Here is a 17127-nt window from a genome sequence, read left to right as displayed (position 1 = left end):
CACTTGGGTATTAAACAATTGCTGTGACTGTGAAAAGGCCAGTGTTTTGAAGGATATTTCATGACTGAGCACAGTTTGGAAGATGTCATCACTGAATGTCTGAGACTGGCTGTGGTCTGGGTTTTACACCCATAAATTGACCATTCTGCAGTGACCAAAACCTGGGTCAAGAGAGCATATAAGTTAAGGAGGCAGTTCCAAAGTGAGAGCTGAGATAGCTGGAGGCACTGCTGCCAATAGTGAAGGGAGAACTCTTGAGAGCTAAAGTTGAAGGCGTGGAACATTCTGAAAGTTGTAAGACGAAAGGAGATTAGAGATTGCAGTAAAGGAATTTGAGCACAAGGATGAGAATTACAAATAAAGGCAAAAAATACTTTTGAAACACTTACTGGGTCAGGCAGCAATGTCAGAACAATATAAAAATAGGTACAGAAAAAAGATATTGTGCCCTCAAACCTGCTCCACCATTCAATATGATCATTGCTCAGCTCAGGTCCAACTGCATATTCCTATCTGCATCTGATGACTCTTGATTCTGTAAGAGACCAAAAAATCTGTCTATCACAGCCTTAAATATACTCTGATGATGTATCCCTGACCCTCTGGGATAGAGTTCTAAAGATTCACACAACCCTTTTGAGAGGAGAAATTTCTCCTCATTCTTATCCTGAGGCTCTGACCCCATTTTCTAGATTTCTAAGCCGGGAAATAACATTTCAATATCTACCCTGTCAAGTGTCTGCATAATCCCCAGAGTTTCAATAAGATGAGCTATCATCATCTAAACACCAGAGAGTATAGACCAAACATACTCAGACATTCATCCCAGGGACCAATCTATTGAATCATTGCTTTACTCTCTTCAATGCAAATATGTCTTTCTTTAAATATGGAGTCCTCAGTTGCACACAAAGTATTCCAGGTATTTTCTTACAAAGCTTTGAATAATTGTAGCAAGCCTTCTTTGTTCTTGTACTTAAACCTTCTTGCAGTAAAGAACAATATGCCGTAACAATATGTCTTTGAATATCAGCAATTAGAAGTTTCTCACCATTTAAAAAAAATTACTGTTCTTTTCCATGGTTACCATGAAAACTAGGCGGCCAGGTCTGTCAATCAAAGGTTGGCGTGGAGGCAGAGCGGAAGAGTTGGACATCGCACAGACCCGTGGTAATAGGGGACTCCATAGTGAGAGGAACTGATTGGGGTTTTTGTGGCAGCAGGCGGGACTTAAGGATGGTGTGTTGCCTTCCTGATGCCAAGGTTAAAGACATCACAGAGTGCAGGAAATCCTCAAGGACGAGGGTGAAGAGCCAGAGGTGGTGGTACATGTCGGCACAAATGATGTCGGGAAGAAGAGGAGGAACATACTACAGCGGGACTTCGGAGAACTAGGAAGAAGGCTGAAAAGTAGGACGTTCAGGGTGGTTATCTCCAGTTTGCTTCCAGTTCCTCGAGCTGGTGAGGCCAGGAACAGGGAGATAATGGACTTGAACATGTGGCTGGGAAACTGGTGCAGGATTTAAATTCTTGGATCACCAGGGTATGTTTTGTGGTAAACATAAATTATACAAGAGAGACGGTTTGCACCTTAATAGATTAGGGACCAGCATTCTGGCAGGCAGGTTTGCTACAACATCACAGTTACGTTTAAACTAAATAGCGGGGGGGAGGGGACAAACTGGAAGTTTAAGAAGGAAATTGAAGGGAAAGTTAGAACAAGGGAAGTCAAGAAAGACAATGGTATCAATGAGGCAGAAAACTCAAAAAGGGATCATGCCATAAGGTTGAGTGAAATAGGAGTTGATGGGAAGGGTGAGGGCAGTAACAAATTAAAAATACTATATATGAATGTACGAAGCATTAGAAATAAGATGGATGAGCTTGAGGCTCTTTTGGAAATTGGCAGATACAATATTGTGGGGATAACTGAGACGTGGCTTCAAGTGGACAGGGCCTGGGAAATGAATATTCAAGGCTACACGTGCTATTGTAAGGACAGACTGATGGGCAGAGGGGGAGGGGTGGCCGTGTTGGTAAGGGATGATATTCAGTCCCTTGTGCGGGGGGACCTAGAATCAGGGGATGTAGAGTCAGTGTGGATAGAGCTGAGAAATTCTAAGGGTAAAAAGACCCTCTTGGGAGTTATCTACAGGCCCCCAAACAGTAGTCGGATGTAAGTTGAATCAGGAGCTGAAATTGGCCTGTTGCAAAGATGTCACTACAGTTGTTATGGGGGATTTTAACATGCAGGTAGACTGGGAGAATCAGGATAGTATTGGGCCACGAGAAAGAGACTTTGTGGAGTGCCTCCGAGATGGATTCTGAGAACAGCTGGTGCTGGAGCCTATCAGGGAGAAGGCAATTCTGGATCTGGTATTGTGTAACGAACCAGAATTGATCAGGGACCTCGAAGTGAAGGAGCCATTGGGAAGTAGTGACCGTAATACAATAAACTTCAATCTGCAATTTGAGAGGGAGAGGGTACAATCGAAAGTGACAATATTTCTGTTGAATAAAGGTAACTATGTAGCTATGAGGGAGGAGCTGGCCAAAGTTCAATGGTGCAATACCTTAGTATGACAGTGGAGGAACAATGGCGGATATTTCTGTGTATAATGCAGAAGATGCAGGATCAGTTCATTCCAAAAAGGAAGAAAGATCCTAGGAGGAGGCAGGGGTGGCCGTGGCTGACGAGGGAAGTTAAGAAACATATAAAGTTAAAAGAGAAAAAGTATAACATAGCAAAGATAAGTGGGAAAATGGAGGACTGGGAAGCTTTTAAAGAACAACAGAGGATTACTAAGAAGGAAATACGCAGAGAAAAAATGAGGTACGAAGGTAAACTGACCAATAATATTAAGAAGAAAAGTAAAAGCTTTTTTAGGTATGTGAAAGGGAAAAAAATGGTTAAGACTAAAATTGGGCCCTTGAAGGCAGAAACAGGGGAATGTATTACGGGGAACAAAGAAATGGCAGAAGAATTGAATTGGTACTTCAGATCGGTGTTCACTGGGAAGACACAAGCAATCTCCCTGAGGTAACAGTGGCTGAAGGACCTGAACTTAAGGGAATTTATATTTGCCAGGAATTGGTGTTGGAGAGACTGTTAGGTCTGAAGGTTGATAAGTCCCCGGGGCCTGATGGTCTACATCCCAGAGTACTGAAGGAGGTGGCTCGAGAAATTGTAGATGCGTTGGTGATTATTTTCCAGAGTTCGATAGATTCGGGATCAGTTCCTGCGGATTGGAGGGTGGCTAATGTTGTACCACCTTTTTAAGAAAGGTGGGAGAGAGAAAGCAGGAAATCATAGACCAGTTAGTCTGTCCTCAGTGGTGGGAAAGATGCTGGAGTCTATTATAAAGGTTGAAATTACGACACATCTGGATAGTAGTAACAGGATAGGTCAGAGTCAGCATGGATTTATGAAGGGGAAATCATGCTTGACTAACCTTCTGGAATTTTTTGAGGATGTAACTCTGAAGCTGGACGAGGGAGATCTAGTAGATGTAGTGTACCTGGACTTTCAGAAAGCTTTTAATAAAGTCCCAAATACGAGGTTAGTGAGCAAGATTAGGGCGCATGATATTGGGGGCAAAGTATAACTTGGATTGAAAGTTGGTTGGCTGATAGGAAACAAAGAGTAGTGATAAACGGCTCCATTTCGGAATGGCAGGCAGTGACCAGTGGGGTACCGCAGGGATCAGTGCTGGGACCGCAGCTTTTTACAATATATGTTAATGATATAGAAGATGGTATTAGTAATAACATTAACAAATTTGCTGATGATACTAAGCTGGGTGGCAGGGTGAAATGTGATGAGGATGTTAGGAGATTACAGGGTGATCTGGACAGGTTAGTGCGTGGTCAGATGCATGGCAGATGCAGTTTAATGTGGATAAATGTATGGTTATCCACTTTGGTGGCAAGAACAGGAAGGCAGATTACTACCTAAATTGAATCAATTTAGGTAAAGGGGCAGTACAGAGAGACCTGGGTGTTCTTGTACACCAGTCAATGAAGGTAAGCATGCAGATACAGCAGGTAGTGAAGAAGGCTAATAGCATGCTGGCCTTCATAACAAGAGGGATTGAGTATAGAAGCAAAGAAGTTCTTCTGCAGCTGTACAGGGCCCTGGTGAGACCACACCTGGAGTACTGCGTGCAGTTCTGGTCTCCAAATTTGAGGAAAGACATTCTGGCTATTGAGGGAGTGCAGCGTAGGTTCACAAGGTCAATTCCTGGAATGGCGGGACTACCTTACACTGAAAGACTGGAGCGACTGGGCTTGTATTCCCTTGAGTATAGAAGACTGAGAAGGGATCTGATTGAGACATATAAGATTATTAAAGGATTGGACACTCTGGAGGCAGGAAACATGTTTCCGCTGATGGGTGAGTGCCGAACCAGAGGACACGGCTGAAAAATACGGGGTAGACCATTTAGGACAGAGATGAGGAGAAACGTCTTCACCCAGAGAGTGGTGGCTGTGTGAATGCTCTGCCCCAGAGGGCAGTGGAGGCCCAGTCTCTGGATTCATTTAAGAAAGAGTTGGATAGGGCTCTCAAGGATAGTGGAATCAAGGGTTATGGAGATAAGGCAGGAACAGGATACTGATTAAGGATGATCAGCCATGATCATATTGAATGGTGGTGCAGGCTCGAAGGGCAGAATGGCCTACTCCTGCACCTATTGTCTGTTGTCGCCAGTGCAAATGCAGGGGATAAACTCTCAGCCCATGAAGACAGTGACTGACACTGATGGGATGGCACAGTGGCTCAGTGGTTAGCACTGCTGCCTCGCAGCGTGAGAGATCCAGGTTCGATTCCACCCTCTGGTGACTGTCTATGTGGGATTGGTGACGATTCACCACGGCAGATTCACCGCTGATGATTAGCCACTGCCGGGTCTCCACCAGCGTTTCTCCACTGGGGTTGTTTGACCTCTGGAGACTATTTGCCACCGGAAATATATATAGGTACTGATTGTTTTCCTTCCCGCCTGTTCTTTCATACTTCTCAGTCCCCTTTATTTATACAACTACATACTACATATTGATAAAAAAAGAGGTAAAATAAATATCATTTTTATTGGTTTATATATAAAAATGAGTTACAAACTTTAACCAGAAAAAGGAAATATATTTTAAAAATCTTTATAATGGCAGTAAAATCCCACATTAATATTAAACAATGAAATTTTAGTTCATTTGATAGTTATGCGCTATTCCTCTAAGATATTCCAAACAATCTCTTTCACTGTATTCAAGAACAATTTTCTGCGATTCTTCTGCACGACATTTTAAATTTGTTTTCACTTTCGCAACTTGGACACTTGCTGCGGAAGGGAAATGTATGTGTTCATTTATTGTTTTTATCACAGTGCCACTCTTAATGTGGATACGTCCATTACACCGGCCCCTTTGTTCACATCACCAAAACTTAAACTATCCAAGAATGTTTCAAGTATTATCAAAAACATATATAAAACCATAGTGGTAAAACTTCTTATTTCCACGTTTACTAATAATTTCTGTTTCCATTTTGAAGAATTGAGGGTAAATGGAAAAGTAAAGCTGAAAAAACAAACTCTCCTATAATGAAAATAAGTTGTTACTGAAACAACGCAAACCCTACCTTAACCATTATAACAACAATTTTATATAGTTTAGATATGCTTGTTCTCTAACATTCTAAACGTTGTTAAATAAAATATATGACATATTTGCGGTGGCGAATTGTCTCCAGTGTCCAATGGCCGGTGGCTAAGCGTCCTCGGTGGTCAAAGGGCAGTGGCTAATCGTCGTCGGCGAATCTGCTGTGGCGAATGGTCCCATCCTGGTCTGTGTGAGTTTGCATGTTCTCCCGTGTCTGTGTGGATTTCCTCTGGGTGCTCCAGTTTCCTCTCATGATCCCAAGATTAAGTGGATTGCCATGCTAAATTGCCCATAGTCCCCAGGGGTGTGCAGGCTAGGTGGATTAGCCATGGGAAATGCAGGGTTACAGGGATAGGGTAAGGTTTGGGTCAAGGTGGGATGCTCTTCAGAAGGTTGGTATGGACTTAGTGGGCTGAATGGCCTGCTTCCACACTGTAGGGATTCTATGACACCAGCAAGGTGTCTGCGTCAAAGAACAGGAGCAATCAAATCAGTGGATTTTTCAGATATTTTAGGAGAATTGAAATGCAGGGATTGTGATTTGCTTACTGCCCACTCCCAACATTTGAGCATTCCAACAGCTCCCTGCTGTGGAGTGTTGCTCACCCTCCACGGGAGTGAGAGAATAAGATGCAAGTGACAGTGAGTGAGGGCTCTGAAAGGGAATACAAGTAGAGTGGTAAGCAAGGGAGTGGGGGTACTGAGCAGAGCTGAATGTGGAGTGATACTGTTGAGGATTCCTTACACATCAGTGGCACCACATACACCCAAATCGATGGGCTTGGCACCAGCTTCTTGTTCCAGGACAACATTGACATCAGTGACACCGATTTTTTGTCCCAGTGCAGTTGCAGGATGTGCACCATACTTACAAAGTGAATAATCTCATTTTTCCCCCACATTATACTCCCATCAACCATTGTGTTGTCCACTCACTCAATCTGCCTTTATCTCTTTCTAGCCTGTTTTTGTTGTCTTCACAACTACATTTCCCATTGAACTTTTATTATCTGCAAACCTAAGTATATCACTCTCTGTTTCTACATCTATGTCATTTAATTGTAGATTGTACATAGATCAATGTTAGAGATTCAGCTATGTGACTCTCCATTGGTTATAATCCACCAACTTGAAAATGCCTCCTTTATCCCCAGTCTTGGGCTCCTGTGCATTAACCTATTAAGGCAGAGAAAAAGTACTGCAGAAACTCGGGACTAAAATCCAACAAATCCTTTGGACAGCTGTTTTTTCAAAAGTCCCTAGATTCTGAAACAGTCCCTGAAGATAAGAAGTTAAGGAATGTAATAAAACAAAAACCAGCAGGTGCTGAAGATCTGAAAAGCAGATATTGCCAGAGAAACTCAGCACACCAGTTCCTAATTGCAGAGAGAAAACTAGAATTAACATTTCGGATCCGATGACCCTTCATCAGAACGGAGTCAGTTCTGTCAGAGGTGTGAGGGCAGAGTCCTTATTTATATTTAAAGCTGAGATAGAGAAATCCTTGATGAATAGAGGAAAGTGGAGGGGTGTCAGATCAGCCATGAGCCAGTTGAACAGTGGAACAGGCCCGAGGCCTACTTCTGTTCCTCACAAACAAGGCAAGCAATTGTTACACATTCCTGATTGCCTTTTAGAAAGTCATTGGTGAGTCTCCTTCTTGAATCACTGCAGTGTGTATTAGGCAGGTAGACCAATAATGCTAATGGAAGCGGGGAAATTCCAGGATTTTGACCTGACTATAGTGAAGGAACAATGATTTAGTTCCAGGTCAGAGTTTGGAGCGATTTTTGCAGGTGGAGGTGTTCCCAAGCACTTGTTGCCCGTGTTCTTCCAGATTGGAAAGGTCTTTAGTTTGGGCTCCTTATGCCACGCTTGGTCAGATGCTATCTTGATGGCCAGGGCAGTCATCTTCATCTTACCTCTGAGTTCAACTCTTTTCTTCCTGTTTGCACCAAAACTTAAATGAGGCCAGGAACTCAGTGACTCTGACAGAACCAAACTCATCTCCACCTACCTCGATACTGTCCTATCCCCCTTATCCAGGAACCTCCCACATATTTTTGAGACACCACCCACACCCTCCACCTCTTCCAAGACTTCCATTTCCCCGGCCCCCAACGCCTCATCTTCACCATAGACATCCCATCCCTCTACACCACCATCTGCCATGACCAGTGTCCTCCAAGTCCTCTGTTTTTTCCTCTCACGACGTCCACAACAGTACCTTTCCACCGACACTCTCATTCGTTTGGCTGAACTGGTCCTCACCTGTAACAATTTCTCCTTCAAATCCTCCCACTTCCTCCAGACCAACGGGGTAGCCATGGGCAACCATATGGGCCCCAGCTATGCCTGTCTCTTTGTTGGCTACGTAGAACAGTCCATCTTCCGTAGTTACACTGGCACCACTCCCCACCTCTTCCTCCACTACATTGATGACTGCATTGGCGCCACCTCGTGCTCCTGTGAGGAGGTTGAGCAGTTCATCAACTTCACCAACACATTCCACCCTGACCTTAAATTCACCTGGACCACGTCTGATAACTCCCTCCCCTTCCTGGACCTCTCCATCTCCATCAATGACGACCAACTTGACACTGACATTTTTTACAAGCCCACCGACTTCCACAGCTACCTGGATTACACCTCTTTCCGCCCTATCTCTTGCAAAAATGCCATCCTGTATTCCCAATTCCTCTGCCTCCGCCGTGCAGAGTTATGAAAATGTACAGCACAGAAACAGACCCTTCGGTCCAACCCGTCCATGCCGACCAGATATCCCATCCCAATCTAGTCACATCTGCCAGCACCTGGCCCATATCCCTCCAAACCCTTCCTATTCATATACCCATCCAAATGCCTCTTAAATGTTGCAATTGTACCAGCCTCCACCACTTCCTCTGGCAGCTCATTCCATACACGTACCACCCTCTGTGTGAAAAAGTTGCCCTTTAGGTCTCTTTTATATCTTTCCCCTCTCACCCTAAACCTATGCCCTCTAGTTCTGGACTCCCCCACCCCAGGAAAAAGACTTTGTCTATTTATCCTATCCATGCCCCTCATAATTTTGTAAACCTCTATAAGGTCACCCCTCGACCTCCGATGCTCCAGTGAAAACAATCTCAGCCTGTTTAGCCTCTCCCTATAGCTCAAATCCTCCAATCCTTGTAAATCTTTTCTGAACCCTTTCAACTTTCACAACATCTTTCCGATATGAAGGAGACCAGAATTGCACACAGTATTCCAACAGTGGCCTAACCAATGTCCTGTACAGCCGCAACATGACCTCCCAACTCCTGTACTCAATACTCTGACCAATAAAGGAAAGCATACCAAACACCTTCTTCACTATCCTATCTACCTGCGACTCCACTTTGAAGGAGCTATAAACCTGCGCTCCAAGGTCTCTTTGTTCAGCAACACTCCCCAGGACCTTACCATTAAGTGTATAAGTCCTGCTAAGATTTGCTTTCCCAAATGCAGCACCTTGCATTTATCTGAATTAAATTCCTTGTGGGCAAATTAGATAAGGAGTACAACATTCAGATGGCATGTGTTGAGGCCTGTTCGTCAAGTTGTTAGTCAATTAATTAGCATCGCAAATCCACATTGATTATTCCTGTCTCTGATTCTACTCTTGTCAGTAAAATTCTAATTTAAATCCTTCTCCCACCTCTAAAATGTTGGCTGAGTTGGAGGATAGAAAAGCTGTGTTACAGGAGGGAAGGAAGATAGGAAGTTAAAGGAGCCTTGGGCAGTAGAAGGATGGTGAGGGAAAGGAAGTTTTAAATTGTACTTTAAAGATACAACAAAGGAAAGGAGGGAGTAGACTAAAACCTTCTGATAAGATCTGCCTTTGAGATCCAGAGAGTTAATGGTACTGTAAAAAGTAAAGTCTTTTGACATTTGAGTAGTATTATTAGAATGTTGGTGATTCTTTCGATGTCCAAGTGTGCAGTGAAAGCATGTAAAACTTCTTGCCTCGGGAAACCAGCATTTTCTGAAGCCCTTTTAGCAATCTAAGCATTAAAATAGTGACCGCTGTTAAAGTGTTCACAGGGCAATTTGATGTGATAAATTATATATTATAAGCTGATGCAATTAACTGTAAACTGGTACAATAATTCATTTTAACCTAAACCACTGAAACACAGCAGGTGTACTTAGTTTTTGTCTTTAATTTTAATGAGAAATTGCTTTCTGCCTTGATGAATTGCTTATGAGCCACTGATTAGTGTCGTTAGTAAACTGATGAGTCTTTCATTGTACAGCAATATTAGCTGTTCCATTTGGTAGTTATTGTGTGATTTTACTGTTTGAGCCTTAGGAGTTACAGGGAAAAGGTTGTGAAAACACATGGCTCACCTTGACTTTTGTCTGAATAAAACCATCTGGATTGGAAAATCTCCATTGTGACTTATTATGTTTTGACTATTATTCTGAGAGAAGAAAAGGACTGATCCATACCATATGCAGTGGGAGAGAATGTGAACTGTAGTGGATTCTAAAACACATTGAAGGCGAGTGTTTTGAAAGAATTTGCTTTTGATTGATCTTCTATGTGTGAAATCTTTCTCAAGGCTCTCATACATTTGTTGAATATTGACCAGAAAGAATTTCAAGGCTAGGTTGTGGTTGGGGATGGCTGACAGCCTGTGTACTGACATTTGTGTTTTTCTGGAGTCCGGCTGCAGTATGAGGTGATACTGGAATGGTATGAAGCATTGATTAGGCCGCAGCTAGAGGATTGTGAGCAGTTCTGGAATCCACATTGTAGGAGTGATGTGATAGCACTGGAGAGGATGCAGAGGAGATTTACCGGGGTGTTGCCTGGGCTAGAGAGTTTCAGTTATGAAGAGAGATTGGACAGACTGTCGTTTTTTTCCCTTGGAACAGAAGAAACTGAGGGGGTACATGATTGAGATGTATCGAGGGGCATAGACAGGCAAACATCCTTGTTGGAGGGATCACTGACTGGAGGGTTTAGATTTAAGGGAAAGAGCAGAAGGTTTAGAGGAGAGGAAAAACATTTTCACCCAGCGGCTGGTGACAATCTAGAACTCACTGCTTGTAAAGCCTCAAAATTTAGATGTGCACTTGGGATGCTCTTGGCCAGGTGCTGGAAAATGGGATTAGAATAGTCAGGTGGTTGTTTTTGACCAACTTTGATGCAATAGGCTGAAGGGCCTTTTTCCATGTTGTCAATCTCAGTGATTCTAGCCAACAGTATATTGTTGACAAAATAAAGCTCGTGAAATAAAATCAGCATGGACACAAAGTTGACCAAGTGACTGGAAATAGTGGGATGAACCATTGTTTTTTGGACTGGAGAAAGATAGATAGTGGGGATAGAATGGACATGGAGAAGATGTTTCCACTAGTAGGAGAGACTAGGACCCAGTCTCAGAGATTCGGGCACAGCCTCAGAGTGAAGGGATTACCCTTTAGAACCGAGATGAGGAGGAATTTCTTCACAGGTGGTGAATCTATAGAACTCTTCTGCAAAGAGCTGTGAAGGACAAGTCATTGAGTATATTTACTACAGAGATAGATAGGCTGTTGATTAGTTAGAGGAATAAGGGTTATAGAGAGAAGGCATGAGAAGGGGGTTGAGAAACATATCAACCAGGATCGAATAGTGGGGCAGAATTGATGAGTCAAATGGCCTAATTCTGTTCTGATATCTTATGATCTTCTGGTTCCCAGGACACAGTATGAGGCCACTGGGTTTTTTTTGATCTACATTAATGATCCTTACTTGGAAACGTAGGGCATAATTTCAAATCCTCAAAATATCCTCTGTTATGAGAAGGATAGTGATTCGATTTCAACAGGGCATAGGCTGATAGAATGACAGATGAAATTTGATAAAATATGAAGTGATAGATGTCAGTAAGAAGAATGAGAAGAAATAAAAAAAAGAATTCAAGTAAAACTGGTGCTGGAGTAGAAGAAAATGGGCACAAATTGTTGAAGGTGGCAGAGCCGGTTGTGAAACTACTTAAAAAGGTTCTTGGTATGTTGGACATTAATAAATGCAGGCATCAATGATGAAATGATGAGCCTTTTTAAAACAGTATAATCGCCAACTGAATTATAATGTCAAATGCTGTCTCCAACCTTTTTAGAAAATTTTCAAAGTGATTAGAAAGGCTGCAAAACAATTTCTAAGAAGAGCTAAGTGATCCCCACTGTCCAGTCAGATTGGAGAATCTGGACTGCTGTTGGCATTATCGAAGGCAGAGACTTCATAGAGAGTTTGGTGTTCAAAACCTTGAGGATTCTGTACAGAGTAAAGAGGTAGAACTGTTCCTGTTGACTAAAGGGTTAGGAACCAAAGCAGACAAATTCAAAGTCACTGGCAAAAGAACCAGAGATGAAGTGAGAGATTTCTTTAATGAACAGTTTAGGATCTGAATTGCCCTGTCCCTATGTGGTGGAAACAAACAAACTGCAGAAGCTGAAATCCAGAGCTGACAGGCAACTGAAACAAGGTTATACCTGAAACATTGACCTCTCCACCTCCTGATGCTGCCTGGTTTGCTGTGTTCTTCCAGCCTCCTGCCTGTCTAGTCTGTGTATGGTGGAGGCAGATTTAATCATGCCTTCCAAAGGGAATTGGACTATTATGAGGAAAAGCCATACAGGGAAGTGAAGGAGTTGAGATGTTCCTGTTGAAAATTGGCCTGGCTATGCGACGCTGAATGACTTGCTGTGGTGTGACCATTCTAAGATTGTATAAGGGCTCTGTAAGCACTGAGATCTCTTTTCCACAAGATAAATGGTTTATTGTTGAGAGAATAAAACTGGATTAAGTTAAGAAATAATTATAATTCTCAAAGGAAAACTTGTAATTCTAGTAACACTTTTTTGTCATTTGAGCGGTAAAGCTGGAGGAGGATGGAATCTGTATTTATAAAGCTGAGTAAACCATACTCATAGTATCAAACAACAAAGACTCGAGCCCTTATCTCTATCGTCTGGTAATCATCAATGCCGCCAGAACACTTGCTGTAAGGTTCTCTGCTGCTCGCACCCTTAATTTTAAGCTATAAATGTATTGTTGTACCTCTTTTGATCTGCCAAGCACAAAACATCGCTAGACAATGGAATTATTCAACTTCACCCTGTACTACCCAGCTGTAGGGCAAGCCGAGCCACTCCCATCATGGTGCATCAGTTTATGTGGAGCAATTTAGTTTGAAAAAAGGTGGGATAAACTCAGATTATTTTCTTTAGAACAGAGAAGGCTAAGGAGGAACCTGATAGATGTGTATAAGATTATAAGGGGCTTGAACAGGGTGGATACAAAGCAGCTATTCCCCTTAGTTAAAGGGTCAATAATGAGAGGGCATAGTTTTTAAGTCAAAGTCTGGAGAGGGATTTTGAGGAAATGTTTTTCTCCCAGAAGGTGGTGGGAATCTGGAATGCACTATGTCAGAGAGTAGTAGAGGTGGGAAACCTCACAACCTTCAAGTACGTGGATGAGCATTGAAGTGTCATAACGTTCAAGGGTTTGGGTCAAGTGCTGGAAAGTGAGATGAGTATAGGTAGGTCAGCACATACTTGGTGGGCTGAAGGGTCTCTGCTGTATGACTCTGACTGTGGCACATTAGGCACCTTCCTCAATGCCTTTTGTGTAGAGCTTGGATCCTTGAATAGAAAAAAAAACTAAAGATGAAAATCAAAGGAATGTAGCACATAAACCTCCTTCCAGAATAATATCACATAAGTGTAATGCAGATCTGCACCACTTTAAGGGAATTGTGAAAACTACTTTCATAGTTTTTCTTATTCTTGCGTAATAATTCTGTCATATGTGCAAACTGGCTGTTTTACTCAAAACAAGAGTGGACAAAGTAAATTTACTCAGTTTGATTTATTTTGTCTTGGAATGAGCTCCTAGTCCTGCCTTCCCAATGTTAACGCCTGCCTTGTGCCTTGTAGGTGGTGAAAAGACTTGAGGAGTCGGGAGTTGAGTCACTTGCTGCGCAATACCCATTCTCTGGCCTGCTCTTGTAGCCGAAGAGGTAAGGTGCCACAAAATAGGAACGGTTGAAAGCATGAAATTAGATTGTTTAGAAACAAATGTCAGTCTCACAATATGGGGTCACTCTAATTTGTTAGAATCAGAGAATCCCTACAATACGGAAAGAGGCCATTCAGTCCATGGAGTCTGCATTAACCCACTGACAAGCATCCTTCCCAGACCCACCCCTGACCCTATCCCTGTAACCCCACATTTACCATGACTATTCCACCTAGCCTGCCCATCCTGGACTCCGTGGAGCAATTTAACATGGCCAACCCACCTAACCTGCACAGGTTTGGACTATGGGAGGAAACCCACGCAGACACAGGAAGAACGTGCAAACTCCACGTAGACAGTCACTCAAGGCTGGAATTGAACCCAGGTCCCTTGCATTGTGCTAACCGCTGTGCCACTATGCCGCCCCAATTGCCTTCAGAAGTTTGTTTTGAGCTGCTTACTTTAACCCTACATCCAGTGTGTGATGGAGTTACAGCCCACCGTGAAAGAGTGTGTTCCAGGATTTACATAGCAACAGTGAAGGAAAAGCAACATAATTCCACGTTAGAATGGCAAAGAGAGGAGAAAGAATCTGACAAGCATGTTCCTTGGCAGCTGCTTTCTGTATCTTTCTTGGCGATAGATGTCATTGTTGAGACTAGTGCTGTTGAGCAAGCCATGCAAGTTATTGCAGTGCTGCTTTTAAGTGGTACTGAGTGCCCACTGGAGAGGGTGTGATTGTTGAAGGTGGTTGTTGTGTTGTTGGAGCTGTACTCATCTAGGCAATGGCAAGTATTCCATTACACTCCTGTATTGTATTGTATAAATGTGGAATAACTAGGGAGTCAGGAGTTGAGTCACTCACCACAGAATACCTCAGCTGTGATCTGTTCTTATAGCCACAATATACTGTGATCCCACTATAACATGGTTGACAGAGATTGTATCTTGAAACAGCACTTATAGATGGGTCAGTGCTACTTAAGAGCATTGTTTCTTGCTATCCATAAATTCACCTGCACCTCAATAATAAATATATAAGTCATTAATTTTGGGAATGCAGAACATGAATGACTTCTTGAATTAAAGAGTATGTATCTTTTTGCAACATCATCTTGTACTCGTGTATCAATTGCTTTAGTCCTAGCAGTGATATGGGAGATTTTGTAAGAATTAATATAGAAGTGCTTGTACTTGAAAGGAAAGACAACCTTTCAATCAATCCCTATATTTCAAGACTAGATTTTAGAGTCACCATTTTGAGCCACTTTGTTCTGGTCTGCAAGCTCATCGTGTTAAACATAACTTCACGGTTTACCTGACACTTCATGTTTACTTAATGCTCTCCTTCTGTAGTCAGCATTCTAACAATCACAAACCATTCCTCAGCTTTAAACTTGACAATGCCAATCTGTTCAATGGTGTAGAGTGATTTGTTGGTATCGTTATCTGACATCTCTTCAGCAGCTAGCTTCTAAGCTTGCTTTGCTTCTTTTTAGCTAAGCCCTTGTGAGTAAAGTGATGCAGCATCTTGCAGTTCAACACTGATTTCCACATGCTGGACATGCTTTCTTGTCTTTGGTCTGATGTCCTCTACAATATTGACATCCTGCTCTTGGCCCTGATCTTCCATTGGTCCTTGGGCAAATATGTCTTCCTTTTTTTCCCCAATGCTTTGTTCTCCTTCAGCCTGGATTGGTTCTCAGCATAATGTAAAGCCTCCACCTTCACCAATTAATCCATTCAGCTGATTATTGACAGCCCCCAAGCTCCTGCGCTTTTCTTCAATGTCCATTTCTACTCCTTCAGTAGTTGTGCTGTTCTATCAGGACCACATATGCCTAAGAGAATCCTGCCTCTGATGAGATCATCTTTCAATTGCCCAAACTCGCAAGATTCAGCTTGATGTGTCAGTGCTGTCACATACTGACCAATAGTCTCCCCCTCTCGTGAGCTCTGATGTTGGACTCATACAGTGCATATAAGATTCAAGATGTCTTCAAAGCCTTCAAATGCTCAGCTTCCGAGATCTAGCTTGGAGCATTTTATTTCTCAGTCTTTTTATTCAATCTATAGCTATTTCATATTTTTACAGCAGAGTGGAACAAATTCCAATTCTGTTTCATACCTCATTTCATTTCTACAGCATCTGGGACTGTAACATTTACAGTCTTTCTAACTCCCCCAGTAATTCAAATTTGCAGACTACGGTTTAATTTTTTTTGCAATAGCTGACTTTCGTACAGCTCTGAAATTTCACTCAATCTCAGTCCCTTTTTCTGATGCTGCTTTTCATGTAAATTGTTTAATGGTTGCCTCTAATCAAATTGAAAGCACTTACAGCAGAGGTAGAGATCACATGATTCTAATAACATTAAATTCTAACAGGACTAGATGGGGTAAATACAGAAGGGATATTCCCAGGGAGTCCAGGACTGGTGGTCACAATCTGTGGGAACAGGGTAAACCAATCAGGACTGAAAAAAGGAGAAATGTCTTCACTAAGAGAGTGTGTGGCGTTCTCTGCCACAGAAAGCATTTGAGGCCAAAACATTAAATATTTTCAGGAAGGAATTAGATATAGTTCTTAAATCTGGAGGGATTAGAGTGTATGCAGGAGAAAGCAGGATCAAGATACTGGGCTGGATAACAATCATGATCATATTGTATGGTACAGCATACTCAAAGGGCCAGATGATCTACTCCTGCCAATATTTTCAATGTTTTATCTCCTAAATAAGCAAGTTTGCTCACTCGGTACAAATGCATTTCTCCAAACACATTGGTTTTGACCTGGTTCACACTTGAAAATTCATCTGATGTCCATCAGACTCTTTTTATGTTTTATCATAATGTCTGTGTTATTTCTATGTTGTTTTCTTTAACCAAGAGTGAACATTCTCAGTGTGGATTAGTAAGTAGCACAAATTCAATTTATTTGCAGATTTCAAACAGAGTTACTTAGCAGAGAGACTGATGATAACATACAATTACAAAGTAGTTTCCTTAGTTGAGTATCGTGCTTCTTTGCTCCTGGACATGTGCTGTTGTAACAGTCCTTAACTCATTAGTATACTCAGCTTTTAAAACAGAAACAGAAAAATCAATTTCATACATCATCCAAGGAGCTCTGGCTTTGGTCTTCCGACAGTTTTGCCCTTGCTGGAACTTATGTAACTTGCATGTGAAGCATCTCTTCCTTACAGGTCACTGTCACTGTTCCATTGCAGTTCTTCCTGTCGGTCTTTGAATTATTTTAGCTGACTAGATGTGTTCTAATTATTATTGAAAGTAGCCCTCTTCCAATCTATGCGGTACACTTTATATAATTCATTACTTTTCTCTCTATTACCAACTCAAACTTTATATGATGATCACCTTAACAAAAATGTTCCTTCATAGACAATTGATCTACTATTCTAATATTTGGTAATTAAAAT

The 17127-nt window shown here is 42.1% G+C and overlaps 1 protein-coding gene across 5 annotated transcripts in view; it reads left to right on the top strand.

Annotated features, from left to right (window-relative positions):
• The window catches only part of disp1 (dispatched homolog 1 (Drosophila)), a 401131-nt gene that overhangs the window by 192110 nt on the left and 191894 nt on the right, over window positions 1-17127 (top strand). For 4 of the 5 annotated variants that reach the window (XM_087984367.1, XM_043687317.2, XM_043687315.2 and 1 more), the window contains one exon: window positions 13606-13688. The exons of the other annotated variant lie outside the window; for it this stretch is intronic. The gene's annotated coding sequence lies outside the window, so the exon portion shown is untranslated. The remainder of the gene's footprint in view (window positions 1-13605; window positions 13689-17127) is intronic. 5 annotated transcript variants of the gene reach the window in all.

Source organism: Chiloscyllium plagiosum, unplaced genomic scaffold, assembly GCF_037043375.1.
Source record: "Chiloscyllium plagiosum isolate Xiang-an unplaced genomic scaffold, Cpla_swu_hap1 HiC_scaffold_3, whole genome shotgun sequence".
NCBI classification, from domain to species: Eukaryota; Metazoa; Chordata; class Chondrichthyes; order Orectolobiformes; family Hemiscylliidae; genus Chiloscyllium; species Chiloscyllium plagiosum.
This window is presented reverse-complemented; position numbering and strand designations above follow the sequence as displayed.